The 18,051-nt window shown below is 46.1% G+C and overlaps 1 protein-coding gene across 1 annotated transcript in view; it reads right to left on the reverse strand.

The window, feature by feature from the left end:
* Nucleotides 1-18,051, reverse strand: part of APCDD1L (APC down-regulated 1 like) — a 50,917-nt gene that overhangs the window by 26,279 nt on the left and 6,587 nt on the right. The window lies entirely within an intron of this gene.

The raw sequence follows: 18,051 nt of genomic DNA on the forward strand, positions 1-18,051 counted from the left end.
CCCAGACAGATGGGCAATTATTATTATTATTATCACCACACAAAATAGACATTTGTGATAAGGGCCCATTTATCTGGCTGGGAAAGTCTGCAGATAAAAAAAAAAGTCTTCCGACTATTTCCAGAAAACGCTGGCAGTGGGCGCCTGCTTGTATCTTGATAGAAATGCCATTCCACAGAACGGAGGCGGCCACACTAAAAACCCTGCTCTGAGTTACTGCAGAGTGAACTTCTGAGATCTTTGGAGCTTGCAGGAAAAGCTATTCCCACAGACAACAGCGACAGACTGGCTATGTAGGGGATAAGTCCCTCAAATGGGGCTTTCCTTTCAGCCAGAACTCAAGTTCTGGCACCTCTCAGGTGGTCGCCATTGCCATTCTAAGAGAACAAGGGTGGTGAGTTTGTGATGAGTTCCAGCACCTCTTTTTCTAGAAGCATTGTCCTCAAGGAACCTGTTCCTGAGCTGCCTAGGGCCTTCTTCAACACCTTAAACTTGCCCCAGTAGCAGACTGCCAGCCAGCGCAAATCCCACATGGAAGTTGTTATACCCTGGAAGTAGTTGGCCCCCACAAGCAACCAAGCTGCCATGTTCTGCACCAGCTGCCACCTCCAGGAATAGCCCCACATAGAGTGCATCATGAAACTAACCAAAATTACCTGGAATTTCTGCTTATCCCTCAAGAAAGAAGGGCATTTTCGCTGGCCAGGTTTAATTCAAATCCATCAAACCTCCTTTGGGGAAGGTTCTCAGGCAGGCTGGAAGGAGAAAGAACTTGCCCATGTGAAGACCACCTGGTGGAAACCCTTACACATATATGGTTCTCAATTGTAAACTATATGCTGATCTCCATCAGCAATTTCTAGATCAACTCTGTATCCCCAAATGGAAACCAGAGTTGGAGGTCATACATTTTCTATTATTGGGGAATGATCAGGAGCTCACCAAGTTAGTGGCTAAATATCTCTATTTGGCTTTTTGTCGTCGAAATACACTGCAGATGTCTGATCTCCCTGGAGACCTAGAGATGTGACCATAGACTGCTCTGCCTCCTTTATTTTAGCAAATGTTTTGTGCCACTGGGGAAGTGGTAATTCTGTATTGATTTGTTTTGAATGTTTGGATGTGATGCCAATAAAAGGTTTGATGATGATGACATAGAGTGCATTGCGGTGAGGTTGCCAATGCATGAACAAGTGGAACAGGCTTCCAACTCCAGCTTAACCAATATTTAACTCACTTAGGCTAAGATCCTGTTGAGACTCCAGAGAGTAGCAACAGATTTATTGCACCGGTCAGTGGCTGAACTGCACAGATTTCAAGGTTTAAACTCTGTTCTTAAGCGGGGACAATACAGAACTAAATGGGTCAGACTCTGCATAAGGCAGGTTTCCATGTTTAAAAGAAATGGAGCTATAACAGGAAGCAAGACAGACTCTTTTTGAAGTTAAATTCCTTTCAAGCCGATAGAAGACGTATGTTATCCTTGCATACCCAAGCATGGAAGCTCCATATTAATGGCCATTGTGGTCTCTTCTACGTTGATACATAAGGACTTGCCCTCCCTCGTTCTTCATCTCCTATGGCGCTTTCTGAAGAGCGCAACTATTAATCAGGTTGCCAGAAGTATTTCCAGGGTCTAAGTAATTAATAGTGATCTCAGGCCTGGAAGCAAAAGGACCACCTACCACATAATAGTAAAATAAACAGGGGCTTCATCCCAAGCAACACAAAACAGGGGTACTGGCAAGACTTGAAGGTCCAGCCAAAGGAATTATGAGAGGTTTTTGTTATGAGGTATGATAAAAGGAGCTTAGTAACATACAGGCTGGCTGGCTGACAAGCGAATGGTTTAGAAATGATAGAAACCGATAAATATTCAAAGGGTACAGACATGCAAGAGTGGGGATTTTTTAAGGGGAAAGAAAAAGTGACCAGTCCAGGTTGGAACTGCAAAAGGCAATACATTGTTGGGAAAGTAAGGGGAAAATATTTGACACTTCAGCTCTGCCAGAGACTGCAGGGAAAGGTCTCAAGAGTATTTGGTCCCCTGTTGTACAATTCAGAGCGCCACATAAAGCGTTCAGGGAATAGTACTATTTCAACAGGTAAAGTGACCGTGAGCAGCTTCTCATTTTCCTGCACAGAGTATTTGCTTAACTTCTGCCACTATGATCCACGGGACCTTAAAAACATTATTCGAATTTATATTCACTGAAATCGATTTTTAATACCGCTTTTCATTTTCCATAAAATACCAGGGCGTTGTAAAACACACCAAATCCAGCAGGAAGGCCACAGGTCACCCACCCTTGCTTTATGCCACGCAGTTTCTTATTCAAGTCTCAGAACCAAGATGGTGCTGATAATGCTAAGGTCGCAGGTTTGATCCTTTTATGTAGCAGATGCATATTCCTGTGTTGTACTTACCATTGTCAGAGACAGTATATCTCTGAATACCAGTTGCTAGGAATCACAAGTGTGAAGAGCACTGTTATTATGTCTGCATCCTTTCAAATAGCCCACTACCCATATAGGAGCTCCGACATCAACACATACAGGGTGGGTATGGTTGTTGTTGTTTAGTCATTTAGTCGTGTCCGACTCTTTGTGACCCCATGGACCAGAGCACGCCAGGCACCCCTGTCTTCCACTGCCTCCCACAGTTTGGTCAGACTCATGCTTCGAGAACACTGTCCAACCATCTCGTCCTCTGTCATCCCCTTCTCCTTGTGCCCTCAATCTTTCCCAACATCAGGGTCTTTTCCAGGGAGTCTTCTCTTCTCATGAGGTGGCCAAAGTATTGGAGCCTCAGCTTCACGATCTGTCCTTCCAGTGAGCACTCAGGGTTGATTTCCTTAAGAATGGATACGTTTGATCTTCTTGTTGTCCATGGGACTCTCAAGAATCTCCTCCAGCACCATAATTCAAAAGCATCAATTCTTCGGCGATCAGCCTTCTTGATGGTCCAGCTCTCAATTCCATACATCACTACTGGGAAAACCATGACTTTAACTATACGGACCTTTGTTGGTAAGGTGATGTCTTTACTTTTTAAGATGTTGTCTAGATTTGCCATCGCCTTTCTCCCAAGGAGCAGGCGTCTTTTAATTTCGTGACTGCTGTGGGTATGGTAGACGTTGCCAAAACAACAGGGAAAAGGATCTCTTCTCATTGGATCCCCCACTTGATGTTGGATCACAGAGGGGGAGGTCTGATGTTATCCTATGGCCCCAGGGACACATTCTGAGGGGGTCACAAGACAGCAGCCTTATTGACTAATTGAATGTACTGCAGATGGTTAAGAAAATGTATTTCAGCTGTGAACTCAGTGGCTCCCAGCCCTTCTACGATTACATTTCCATGCTTCATGAACCCCGCCCCCCCCCCAAAAAAAACCTCCAAGGGCATGGCGCTTGCTTTTATGTTGCTGGAGATAATTTGAAAGATTCCCCAAGCAGCTTGCAAATTTCATTAATGTGCCCCGAGAGTGTCCCAGGAGTACAGCTCGCACGGCAAGGGAATATGGAAAGAGAGATTTTTTTTCCCCATCCAGAAAGTGCACTTTGCACAGTCAAAGTGCATTAGATGCTGTCATGGCAGAAGGCACCTCGCAAGGAAAAAACACAAGCTTGGAAGGCTATTAAAGTGATGCATGCCACACAGCACCAATGACACAAACCAAAATAAAGGAAGAAAGGCAACATGTTTGGCTAGAAGGAGAAAAATTGCTTGTCCAGTCAAAGCATAGAATTGGCATTGTTTCAATAGGCAGACTGTTTGGGGGGGGGCAATCTCTTAGGGTGTGGTTTCTAGATAGTCTGAAATTTCAGCCTACTGTTTTGCCTGCCAACATGGGCCAATGTTTGATGCATTCCAGCTCCCTTGAAGGCAGCCGACAGACGCTCAAATTGAAGCTGACGTTCAACCTGCCCTCTGCATAATCTAATAACAGAGCTTGTGCTCCTTCAAATTATAACAAAGTTTAGGACTTCCTCACCACAAATGCAGGCTGTCATTTAGATTTTTCATTTGACGTATCCAGGTGGCCTAATGTGGGGAGTGGGGAGGGCAGGCTTGATTTTAGTAACATGAAGAATAGAAGGCCCCGTTTCGCGTTAAGGGGAAATGGCGCTGAAAATGAACACCCAGAATACGCTTCCCAGGTCTTCACATCAACATTTCGTATCTACAGAAGAAAGAACTGCGGTAAATCATTGCAATGTATTGGCTCCAGATCCTAGATGCCCCTTTTTGGTGCGGCCACCGTGGGGTTCTGCTGTCAGAAGAGATAACGAAGCTTCTCTCTTCTCCACCCCTCAGCACCCGACTTTATTTATCTATTTACCTGGCAAGAGTTATATTCCACTTAATCAACAAAAACTCTTCACATGAGGCAATATATTGTTGTTCTTTATTAAATCTGCATGCCGCCATTCTTCCGAAAGGTGTTCACAGGGCAGCTCCCAACATAAAAATACAGAATGTAAATGTAAAACACCTAAGAAAAACAAAAGCAAAACAAACCAATAATTCCCCTCCCTACCTCTGACCGGGACACGGCTGGCACTGTGGGTTAAACCACAGAGCCTAGGGCTTGCTGATCAGAAGGTAAGTGGTTCGAATCCCCGCGATGGGCTGAGCTCCTGTTGCTTGGTCCCTGCTCCTGCCAACCTAGCAGTTCGAAAGCACACCAGTACAAGTAGATAAATAGGTATCGCTCCAGCAGGAAGGTAAATGGTGTTTCCGTGTGCTGCTCTGGTTCGCCAGAAGCAGCTTAGTCATGTTGGCCACATGACCCGGAAGCTGTACGCCGGCTCCCTCGGCCAGTAAAGCGATATAAGCGCTGCAACCCCAGAATCATCTGCGATTGGACTTAATGGTCAGGGGTCCCTTTACCTTTACCTCTGACCAGGGGCAGATCTACTATGAAACTAATGAAGTTTAAGCTCCAGGGCCCCTAATCTCAGAGGGGTCCCAGAAGGGACTTTAAGTCCATCATGCTTAATAATTTTGGGTCTAGCAGACCCAATTTGAGTCACACGACTCAAATCATTCTATGATGTATAATGCATGTATATAACATTTCCCTAATTTTCATCCTCCCTCCCATAACTCACAAAAATATAAGGCATAGGAAATTTTTATTCACACCAGTGCCTTTGACGTGTGAGATAATCCAGTACAGTACAGCAATTTTATTCAAAATCTGAGATGTAGCAGTTAATTTTTTTGTAAAAACATTGTGGTGATCTGTCATGGAACAACTCCGTTGAAGAAGTGGCTACCCAGAACTTGTTGCTGGTTGTGAAGGGGCCCCCTTAACGGTTCAAGCTTCAGGGCCCAAAAATGAGGTCCGCCACTGCCTCCGACTGCTGGCCCGTTGGTGTTGACCCACAACACTTTTCATTTATTTTAATTTGTACTGTTTTAACATTTTGATATTTGCAGCCCTGGGCTCTATCAGGAGGAAGAGCAGGATACAAATTCCATCAGCATCCTGCACTTTGTTCCCACTGTGGCCAGCTAAGTGCTTCTAGGAAGCCCAAAGGAGGACATGAGACCTACCTGAAGCTTCTAGGGACTGAACGAACCTGGGAGCTTTTGTGCAGAGTTGGTGTTAAGTTGTGGGCGAACATATCAGACGACACAGCAATTCTTCCAAAGCAGCTCTTTATTTTGTAAGCTGGAACAGAACTAAGCTGAGGGGCTCAGTCAGCCTGCTTATATAGGGCTCCAGAACAATGTAACTGTTGCAACTTTCTAAAACTATCCAATCACTGAACGTCACTTTCGATCCTTCATTTGCATACAAACTATCCAATCACTGAACGTCACTTTTGATCCTTCATTTGCATAACTACAGTATCCCCCTGCTGGCCCAGGGTGAGAACTTCAGTACATAACAGTTGGGATATGCTATTTTTACGTCATCTTGAGGAAATGCACAAATACAATACAGAAATCCTTCTCCCTGCCAGCACCTGGGGAGCTGATGTTATCATGCATTGTGAATGCATTGTTATACCGTTTAGATGTGCTTATGCTGTGCAAGTTACTTTGGAATATTACTTGTTTCTTATAATAAAAGTGGAGTTTTTTTATCACCCAAAATGCACTTTATTCCAGCGATTTCTACCGTTGCACCAGAAACTGCACATTCCTCCTTTGCCATTCACAAATACCATGTATTCTAATCTTGAGAATGGTAACAGAAGGCAAATTGTTGTTATTTATTTATTTTATTTTTATTAGGTTTATATACAGTCGTACCTTGGTTCTCGAACGCCTTGGTACTCGTACGTTTTGGCTCCCAAACACCGAAAACCTGGAAGTAAGTGTTCTGGTTTTTGAATGTTTTTCGGAAGCCGAACGTTCAACACAGCTTCCGCTTGAGTCCAGGAAGCACCTGCAGCTGATCGGAAGCCACGCCTTGGTTTTCGAACGTTTTGGAAGTCAAACAGACTTCCAGAACGGATTACGTTCGAGAACCAAGGTACAACTGTACTGCCCTTCATTATAAGGGTGTTGTTACTGGTGTATCTATAGTATTGTATTGTATTGTATTGTATTGTATTGTATTGTATTGTAAAGGTAAACGGACCCCTGACCGTTAGGTCCAGTCGTAAACGACTCTGGGGTTGCGGCGCTCATCTCGCTTTATTGGCCGAGGGAGCCGGCGTACAGCTTCTGGGTCATGTGGCCAGCATGACTAAGCCGCTTCTGGTGAACCAGAGCAGCGCATGGAAACGTCGTTTACCTTCCCGCCGGAGCGGTACCTATTTATCTAATTGCATTTTGACGTGCTTTCGAACTGCTAGATGGCAGGAGCAGGGACCGAGCAACGGGAGCTCACCCCATCGCAGGGATTCGAACCACCAACCTTCTGATCGGCAAGTCCTAGGCTCTGTGGTTTAACCCACAGCACCACCTGCGTCCCTGTATTGTATTGTATTGTATTGTACTATAAACACTGTGACCATCAGTGTGCACAGTGTTTATAGTACAAGACTAGGGAGGTAGATAAACTACTCTCAATTCCTGGGTCTACAGGGAACTGTTTTATTAACCTCTTTTCCTGGTGTTTATGTGGGTTTGCCTGGCTTAACCCATCCACCAGTTTCTCAGGTGAGAGGTACCAGGGCCTCCCCCTTCACTCTTGCATCCTTTGATATGGGATCTGGTTCCTCTCCATGAAAGATTGCAAGTGGCTGTGCTGTGCGCTTGTGTGGTTACCAGAATCGCACGGGCAGGGCTTCTTCACAGAAATTCCTCCCATCCGATCATTACCCTACTGGGAGTGAGCACCACAACCAAGTAGGGACAACCTGAACCTCCACATTTTGGAAATGGAAATATCCACGATGTTCCCAGGGATCCGCAGCCGTTAAAACGAATGCAACACTCCTCGTTAAACTTGCCTTGTTTTCTTCTCTCTCCCTGGCTCTAGAGGACCAGTGAAGAAAAGCTATTGCAGGTGCAAAACATAGCTGTCAACCGTCCCTTATTTGGCGGGAAAGTCCCTTATCCCAGCGCTGTGCCCCGCTGCTGTCCCTTATTGATGATGTCCCTTAAATTTCCTGGGTTTCAAAGGAAGCAGCTCCTCTCCCTCCCTCCCTGCCAGCCAGGGAGGAGGGAGGCTCCAACTGTGTTGCTTGGCTGCATTGCTCACCCAATAAGGAGTCTAAGAACGACGGGGGGGGGGAGCTTGCATGCCTTGTGCCAATCAAATCGGCCGCGTTGCCTGAGGACTCGCCTTTGCTCAGCGCTTCCCAGCGGAGAGGTGACGGTGGTTTCCCTTGCTGCATCCCCTTTGCCGGGTTGCTGCGCTGTGGGAACCACCGCTTGAGGCTTCGTTTGGCTGCTGGCTGGGCTTTCTGCCTTTGGCTTGGAGGGTCTTAGAAGTTGAACATACCTGTGCTTGGAAAATCCCTTATTTTGGCTGCGGATCCCTTATTTTCAAATCGTTAAGTTGACAGCTATGGTGCAAAATGATCTAAAAGACTTGGGTTGGAGATTCCAACATATGTCCCTCCACCTGACGTCATACCCACCAACATTCAGTTTAAAGCTTTATCATGGCGGATGAATCCCAGGCAGCTGAGCCATGATCTCAACTGGCATCCACCAAACATGACTTCAGTCGAGTGTTTAGGGTGTGGTTTGAATAGCAAAATAGAGATGTCACTGTCAATACACTGAGCGTGGACTTCATGCCACTGGAATGCTTTCAACCAGCCGAGATGTCCAGATTTAATAGGATGCTGTTTGCCTGGAAATGTCGCCGCCGCAAATTAACGACACCAACTCACGGGGTGGCATGTGCAGCAGCAACAGAGAGATGCCTCTGACCTAGCCAGAGGGGACACTCGTAGCAGCTTACGCAGGCTGATGATATCATCCGTCTATGCCAGCACAGCACCCTTCGCACTGAAAGAGCTGGATCGGGCACACCCATCTCCAGCAGGATAAAAACACAAAATAATATTTATTCAGTCACAACGGTGCACTGGGGCTGATGGGATTGGAGTCCAACAACATCTGGAGGAGCAAGAGCTCCCCAATATTGGCCGTATTTTGCCCAGGTATGCCTGCACAGGTATTCCTGCTGTCTCACCCTGCCCATCCTCCAAGGATGGAGGACCCTGCAAGGACTTACACCACCCACCCCTTTGTCTGCCCTGGTCCCGCAAGTGGGGGTACCAGACCCACAGAAAAGGACCTCTCATTTTGAAATAAAGCACCGCTAATCTCGAGTCATTAACTTCTGTTTAAGTCGAACACGTATCTGTGCTATGTCTCCTGGAAATCCAAATACCCATTTATCATTGACAAATTTTAAGCCTCACGAGGGAATGTGGTAAAGAATGACAGAGTTGTACTGGATTTCTCTGATGATGGATGGAAAAACTACATGCACGCACATTCTATATAATAGTAATAACAACTCTCATTTCTCTGAACACCAAGCTACCGCCACCGATTTTGGGTCCCTCACTCACCAAGTAACTACTATTTCTTGGAAATGTCATCCGCGACATGGTCAAAAATCTTACCTACCCTTTCATTAAAGTATTGAAATTCCAATGGACTGCACCAATGTTTTTTGATGCAATCCAGACTGTTTTAACATCAAAGGATCCATACTGGTTGCTTGACGACGCTTAAAAGTTTTATGTCTGAAAACAATTTGGGTCAAACTCGACTTAAGATTAACAGTTGCGCATAATTATTTCATGTGGGGAAGAGTTTAATGAAACAATGCTGAGCAAACACATCACACTTAATAAGCAAAATGCATACTTTCCAGCTGCCGGTCATGTTTAATTTGGACGAAGTCTTTTTTTTTTATTCATATATTCTGTACAGTACTTTAAAAAAAAAACCGAGCAGAGAAAAATACCAATGATTAATGTGTTTTTTGGATCCTGTGATCTGAAGCCGTTTGTTCTTTACTCTAATGATAGCTTTTGGATAGTACAAAGTACATGGATCCAGATAAAAACAGGATTCAGATAAAATAGGCGGAGGGAGATGCAAGTGAAATGAAATATATTGTGGTTTCTATATTTTCTCCACAAGCGCAGATTGATGAGTAAGGAGATTTTCAAAAGCCAGAAATTGCTAGGAAGAAAAACAGCGCTGGGACCCTATTCTATAGGAGGCTGCGTCTGGCAGAACAAAGTTTGGAAACAGGTTTGGCTTGCAGCGATTTTCTAAATCTCCTCCCCATCCACCCCAACAGTACAGCTTGACACCGTTGCTTATATAACCAAAACAGCACAATCGACACTGAAGAAGAAAATGTTGGCAAGCTCAGGAGAAAACTTCAAGGTGCGCAGAAGCATTTTTCTGTTTTAGAAAACGGGGAAAAAACAAACTTCCCTCTGAGAAATTAGCATGCTCGGTAGTCACAAAATGCAGGCTATGAATTTGGGGGGGGGGCGGCGGAATGGGAAAGGAAATGGAACGGAATGGAGTATCTTGGAACAGGGCTGGCTAGCACGCTGATAAACATGGCCCACCTCACACCGTAACATTTTGCTGCAGGTACCACTTGTTATTTATATACAACGAATAGTGTTGCAGAAGGTCCAATAAAATCTGTGTTGAGTTGGCTCAAAGGTGCGCACATATACGTGCATACACAAATGCCTTTTCGAGACTATAGCATCTCAGAGCGCAAGTGGGAATTTTCCGTTAGGAGGAGCACCACCCCTACAAAGAAAAATCTCCTTGCTTGTAGAAAACTAGCATATCAGAGGAAAGGGTTATACGGGAATCATTTCCCCTTATGTGTCAGTTTTCTACATGCAGGGATGCCTGAAAAAATGGGTAGCTAACATTTGGAAATGCAATTCTCCCATCGGCAGCCTGAAATGGTATAGTCTAGGGGATTCTACCATTTAATTTTCATTTTTGCTGAATGTGATCAGCTTCAAGTTTTGCTGAATGTGCCGTTCCTATTTCCACCTAAGTGCCATTTAATTGGAATCAGACTGTTGCACTCCTCCTCCTGTGAGCAGCTGTGCTTTCAGATACACACAACTGATGAAATCAAACATGGGTCCTAGCAGTGGCAAAAAATGCCATTTGTCTACTTGTGAGACTCCTGACCAGAACTTCCGATTAGTTCGCGAGCACCTAGAGCTGTGCCTTCGAAGGCCAGGACACTACTCAAGTGGAGACAGGCTTCTCCCCACTCCAACAGGGAAGGGCAATAGCTTAGTGAACGAGCATCTTCTTTGCATGCAGAAGGTCCCAGGCTCCATGCCAAACATCGCCAGGTAGAACTGGGCAAGATTCCCTACCTGAAACCTGGGAGGGATGCTGCAGTGTAGACAACACTGAACAAGATGGACCAATGGTCTGATTCTGCACAAGGCAACTTCCACGATGCTATTTTTGATCCTCAAGCCCTGGGATATCTTTGCAGCAGTTGGTAGGGGAACTTTTTCAGCTAAAGGGCAGAATTCTTTTCAGGGCAAGCTTCTGGAGTAGACTGGATGGCAGAACCAGAGGAAAAAGAGAATGGAACACATCCCTCTTTACAGTGGTACCTTGGGTTAAGTACTTAATTCGTTCTGGAGGTCCGTTCTTAACCTGAAACCAGGGGTCTGCAACCCGCGGCTCCGGAGCCGCATGTGGCTCTTTTACACCTTTGCTGCGGCTCCGGGGCGGATACTAGCGAGGGGAGGAGGCGCATTGTGCGCCCCAACACTCCCCACTGTGCCGGGCGCTGTACTGGCTGTGACGTCACATGGGGGCGGTGCGTGCGTTAGTCACGCAGCATCCCGACGTCACCTCCCCGCCCACTACATTGTAAGGGGCATGTACGCTGGTCACTGTTTTGAAGGGGAGTGAAGAACAAACACACACAAAAAGGTAACTTGTTAATTTAACGTTTATTTCTATGAGGAGGAGTAATTCTGAGGGGTCAAACAAAGAAATAATAAAAAAGTGACAAAAAAGTTATTTTTATAATGACAAATTTTGTGGCTCCCAGTTTTTTTTCCTTTGGAAACGGGTCCAAGTGGCTCTTTTTGTCTTAAAGGTTGCAGACCCCTGCCTGAAACTGTTCTTAACTTGAAGCACCACTTTAGTTAATGGGGCCTGCTGCTGCTGCCATGGCACTGGAGCACAATTTCTGTTCTCATCCTGAAGCAAAGTTCTTAACCTGAAGCACTATTTCTGGGTTAGCGGAGTCTGTAACCTGAAGCGTGTGTAACCTGAAGCGTATGTAATCTGAGGTACCACTGTATCCTCCATCGAGGCAAGCAACCAGCTTTATCAGAGTTCAAGGATATGGTCCAGCCCAGCAGAAACACTCAAGGAGGGTGTGGATGGAGAAGGGGTATGGTCTGGAGGAGAGTGCCAAGGGCCGCATAGAAATTCCTGGAGGGCCACATCTGGTCCCCGAGGTTCTCCACCCCTGTGCTAAAGCAAGAAATTCATTTTCCAGACGACCTGAGCAAAATCAGACCACACGAAACAGGACTTATAGAATGTAAGCCTTTTTCGGATAACTTAAAAGAAACACTCTAAGTATGATGAACTTGTGATCAGGATTTGAACTATGAGCAACGAAAGGTATTAGAGATCACTGAATTGTTGTTATGGCAATAAGAGACAGATGTTAGGGTGAGGCAAAGGGGGAGAAATTAAAAAACACCGTGGGAAATGGGGTGGAAAGTCGACGAAACAAAAAGAAATCATGATGTATTGGAATGTATGTGTTGATTTTTGGAAAATCCAATGAAATATAATTAAAAAACAAAAAGCAGGATTTCTGCAACAGTTTAATTGATTATCAAACCAATAAATTGGACTGTGATTGCCCGGAGATAAGACAACTGCTGCAGTAATTAATCCCAGGCTGAGAGGGGTACCAAATGATGCACCTCCTAAATTCTGCCTGCTCTCTCGCGAAGGAAGGATGCTGACGACAACCAACATCTCCAGTCTCCAAATTCTAATAAAACGTACTAGCGTTTCAATGAAACCGAGAGATTCACAGCCAATAAAGTGTATCTGTTCTATAATCTGCTTCTTTGAAGCTGGTGGTGTTGCCAGCACTTGAAAATGAAATGCACATGCGTGGGATCAGAAAAACAGCTGGGAGGATTCTTACGCAGCCTTCCCCAGCCCGGTGCCCTCCAGATGTTTTACACCACTCTCCCACCAGCTCCAGCCAGTTCTTAAATCATCTGCAATTTGTGTGTTAACCAAGAGGCTAGGACTGCGTATTATCAGTGTTGAAAAAAAGTATTTTATTTTATATTTTTTTAAAAAAACACCCCACATTCTGCAACAGGATATTCCAAATCTTCCACCAAGGAAACCTTAATTCTGTAACCCATATTAATTAATGCAAATCAGGGAAACTTCTGACTTAGCTCCTGCTGGGTATGGAGATGGGCAAGAAGCTATTCAAGGAATAATCCCATCCTCCTTGGCTACACAGAACATTTTTTCATTTAATTCCTTTCATCTCTCCAAGTTTTGCGAACATAAGCTTCCAAGCTTCTGTTTCACGCTTTCCAAGCCTTTAGCTAGATCTACTATATTCTGAGCACATACAAGGGCGTACGATTTGGAGCATGCCCAGTGCATTTTTGCAGCCAGAGTACGCCGGGGCACAATTCTGGCACCTCTTGGGGGAGTGCCACTGCAGGCCGGTGCTCCCCCACAACCGCTTCTTGCCTTTACATACTTCTGAGATGCCCCACATGAATTATTTCAAGTCAAAACGGAAGCTGGCCAGCCTGTACCAGTCTACACGGGGTTTTTTTTGGATCTATGACTTCACCTAGCTCCCAGCCACAATTGGTCAAGCTACGGGGCTGGACTAATTTGTATTTTCTTCAATCCATCTCCCATGTAGAAGAGGCGGGCTTTAAGCTTTCCAGCCAGGCTTCTCCCGTTGCACACATGTATGTTTGCACGAGGGCCCTTCCGAGGTGCCCTAGCCATTCTCCCATAGCTGTCAACTTACAGATTTGAAAATAAGGGATCAGCAGCCAACATAAGGGATTTTAGCCAAACAGCTCCTTTCCTTTCGCCCATAACAGTCAATCGAAGGAGCCTCCAAAACAAATCCCAAAGCCCGCCCCCACAAGATCGCCACCCGTCATTGTACTCAACCAGCTCCTTTCCTTTCCCCCCACCATGTTTCCCCGCTCCAGACAGACCTTTTCCCCGGCAAGGGTGAGTGGGCAATCGATGACGTATCCATCCAATTCCGAGCACAGGTATGTTCAACTTCTGAGCCCCTCCAAGCCAAAGGCAGAAAGCCCAGCCAGCAGCCAAACGAAGCCTCAAGCGGTGGTTCCCACAGCGCAGCAACCCGGCAAAGGAGATGCAGCAAGGAAAACCACTGTCACCTCTCCGCTGGGAAGCGCTGAGAAAAAGGCGAGTCCCCAGGCAACACGGGCGATTTGATTGGCACAAGGCATGCAAGCTCCACCCCCCAGTCGTTCTTAGACTCCTTATTGGGTGAGCAACGCAGCCAAGCAACACAGTTGGAGCCTCCCTCCTCCCTGGCCGGCAGGGAGTGAGGGAGAGGAGCTGCTTCCTTTGAAACCCGGGAAATGTAAGGGACATCATCAATAAGGGACAGCAGCGGGAAACGGCACTGGGATAAGGGAGTTTCCTGCCAAATAAGGGACGGTTGACAGCTATGCATCCTCCTGAATCTAAGACGATGAGGGAGGCGGGGGCACATTTATTTGACCTGCACCAGAACCAGGGGCAACCCCAAAACCAGCTAGGGAGCAGCTTGCCGTAGTTTTTAGTGCCTCTGCGGGCGATGAACATGGCTGTTGTTAACCCAGCATCTGTTCAGGGCTGCCCTGAGTTGCTCAGGGACTTACTGCAAGCACACTGAGTTCTGGCATCTATTTTTCTTGGGGGGGGGGAGCGCCGAGTGCACCAATAACGTCTTTCAGTGTCACTTAAGTTTTACGTAACTTGCACACAGTTCTTGGACCTGAAGCACCAACTCCCCAGTGTTGCTCCAGAGTGACCATGGAACAAGGCCACAATGGCTGACTGCGACGTTAACATATGAGAGTGCTGGAGGTGAAATAGTTAAACAGGTTACCCAATCAGGACCCAGGAGGGTGGAGTCAGAGGGACTATAAAACCAGCTCTGGGAGAAGTTCGTTGGGAGTTGGGTGGTTGATTGGAGTGGGAGTGAATTGGGATACAGTTTGTGGGTAGGTTGAGTTAGTGAAGTGAAATAAGCTGAGTCAGGAATAGTTAGGGGCTAGGAAGACAAGTAAATATCTGAGAGGTGGGTTAGTGAGTGAGAGCAGGTAGCGGAAGTTATAGGTCTGGATAGGCAGCCCATGATTGTAATTGACCGATACCATTTATGAAACCACACACTTGTTAAACTGCAATAAATAAACAAAAGTTTATGTTCCAGTTTAACCCTGACTGGACTCAGTATTGTCCCAGGTAGGGCCTGGGTGGTGGCAGCGAGAAATAAAGTGGTGGCACAGGGATCAATAGACGGTGAGACGTCCGGGGACCCTGTGTAACCGCCACACTGACTACCCTCCTTTTCCCTTTTATTAGCTCCAATAAGCACAAAGTTTGGGACTATTTCTCAGTGGCTAAAGAGACCCCTTTCCATGCTGAGTGGGTGGCTCTGGGTCACTGGAGACGGAAACCCTGTCATGAAAATTGTAATGGGTCTTCGACCTCGCGCAACCTGGACCACTACACCTCTCCTTCCAATGGACCAAAGAGCTTTCCACAGCCCATTTGTCGTCGTCCTAGAACCTGGTTTGAAGACCTGCTATGTGTGTGGAGTTGAGTTTGCAAAATAACTGAAAACAGGTCATGGTGTCCCAACAACTCCTTCGCTAGACTTGGAGAAGACTTGGAGCCTTCAGCCAAGATGGAAAATGTTAAGTTTCAAGCCACACAAATCAAAGCCCCTCCAAGGAGGCTTAGCAGGAAGATGGAGGTCCTGGGAACCAAGGTTTTGTTTTTTCTGGGGATAGCATATGTGCAGGCAGAGAAGAAGGGCAGTAAGCTGCTACTCACCCCCAAAAAATGTTTGCCTTAAAATCTGATAGGAATCTAAAGCTCAAAATGAGGTGCGAAGGGATGAGGTTCAGCCCCCAGCAATACTGTCCAAGCGATGCATTTGGCTGAGTGCAGTTCAGTCTTTGATCTTGTGGGTTCACACACATTTCTCTTTGGGTATACAGTGGTACCTCGGGTTACATACACTTCAGGTTACATACGCTTCAGGTTACAGACTCCGCTGACCCAGAAATATTACCTTGTGTTAAGAACTTTGCTTCAGGATAAGAACAGAAATTGTGCTCCGGCGGTGTAGCAGCAGCAGGAGGCCCCAATAGCTAAAGTGGTGCTTCAGGTTAAGAACAGTTTCAGGTTAAGAACGGACCTCCGGAACGAATTAAGTACTTAACCCGAGGTACCACTGTATAACCTTCTGCAACCTTTATAAATCCCACTGAGAAGCTGGGACACACAGGAAACCTGAAGCACACACATTTCGCAAGTTTTATCATTCTTTCTGGGTACCCCCAAATCTGTGCCAAACTGGTTAACTAATTGCATTAAAAAAAAAACCAACAACCCCTTAAGAGTGAAATTGGTTTTTATTGATGTAAAAATCCCCATGTGTCATCAAACTAAGAATGTCAACTGACGCAATCACAGCATCTCTTAAATGAGCTCAGTCCTGTTTTGGCATCAAGCCCAGAAAGGAAGGTCCAGACCTGGAAATGACGGGGGCAAAAGGGAGAGGCTACTTAACCCCTGCAGTACCAACTGAATGTCTCTTCCAAAGGCCACTTATTACTTAATTGTGTTACTTAAATTTATTGTTTGGAATTTGTTTTGTATTTAAATATATTATTGCACATCCCAATCTCCTAGTAGTGCAAGATTTCAGGGGGTTCCAAGAGCATTTACCCAGTGTCTGTGCTTCCTTTCGGCAATGAGGCACAGTGGTGTCTTTATGATATATGGTTTATTTACACATATATATAACCTGAGCCTACAATGGAGGGGGTCATAGCATTAACGCTCCAAGAGGGTCTTGCTTCCTCCACAGGCACAGCTCTGGATCAGTCATCATGTTCTGCCTGCTGTTTTGTTTTTCATTTAGTTCACATCACAGCAACTCTAACTTCAATCTCTCTCCTCTAAGCTCTGGCTTTACCTGTAGATGGAGGGAGGGGCCCCATCCATTTGCCGGTTCAGACAGAGTCCCTTGAACCTTTTGTTTTCTTCATGGCTCAACCTGCGAGCTATCACCTCACAAGAAAGTGAGCCTTAATGAGCTTTTAATGCTTGCTGATTCCAGGAAATTAGCATTGTCTAGCACACATCTTAATACGCACAGGCCTTACTTAATATACACGAGTCTGGCACCCAGTTTTAACACTTCAAGCATTTATTAAATTCTAACACCTACCGGATCCAGGATTTTAGGGTGCCTGGCACCCACTAACTTATAAACCATCAATACACACACACACACACACACAGAGAGAGAGAGAGAGAGAGAGAGAGAGAGAGAGAGAGAGAGAGATGTCAACAGAGATTTCTTTAGAAATATAAAAAGGTAAAGGGACCCCTGATCATTAGGTCCAGTCGTGACCGACTCTGGGGTTGCGGCACTCATCTCGCTTTATTGGCCGAGGGAGCCGGCGTACAGCTTCCGGGTCATGTGGCCAGCATGACTAAGCCGCTTCTGGCAAACCAGAGCAGCGCGCGGAAACGCCGTTTACCTTCCGGCCGGAGTGGTACCTATTTATCTACTTGCACTTTGATGTGCTTTCGAACTGCTAGGCTGGCAGGAGCAGGGACCGAGCAACGGGAGCTCACCCTGTCGCGGGGATTCGAACCACTGACCTTCCGATCGGCAAGCCCAAGAGGCTCAGTGGTTTAGACCACAGGACCACCCACGTCCCTTCGTTGCTAACTTAGTAGGGCTATTTTACATTTTCAATCAATTTTCTCTCTTACCTTAAGGCTATTTCTGTCTTGTTTCCTGAGATTTGTTAATACATAGAAACACAGAATCGTAGTGTTGGAAGAGACCCCGAGGGTCATCTAGCCCAACCCTCTGCAATGCAGGAATATCAACTGAAGCATCCATGACAGATGGCCATCAAACCTCTGCTTACAAACCGCCAAGGAAAGAGAGTCCACAACCCCCCGAAGGAGTCCGTTCCACTGTCAAACAGCTTGAACAGTTGTATATATGGCAATAGTTTATCACAATAACTTATAGTCAAACCGGAGTATGCAAGCTTTCAGACTATACAGAACTCTTCATCTCATATCTGCCTTCCAGTAAGGTAAAGGTAAAGGTACCCCTGCCCGTACGGGCCAGTCTTGACAGACTCTAGGGTTGTGCGCCCATCTCACTTAAGAGGCCGGGGGCCAGCGCTGTCCGGAGACACTTCCGGGTCACGTGGCCAGCGTGACAAATCCGCATCTGGCGAGCCAGCGCAGCACACGGAAACGCCGTTTGCCTTCCCACCAGTAAGCGGTCCCTATTTA

This window comes from Podarcis muralis, chromosome 5 (assembly GCF_964188315.1).
Source record: "Podarcis muralis chromosome 5, rPodMur119.hap1.1, whole genome shotgun sequence".
Taxonomy (NCBI): Eukaryota; Metazoa; Chordata; class Lepidosauria; order Squamata; family Lacertidae; genus Podarcis; species Podarcis muralis.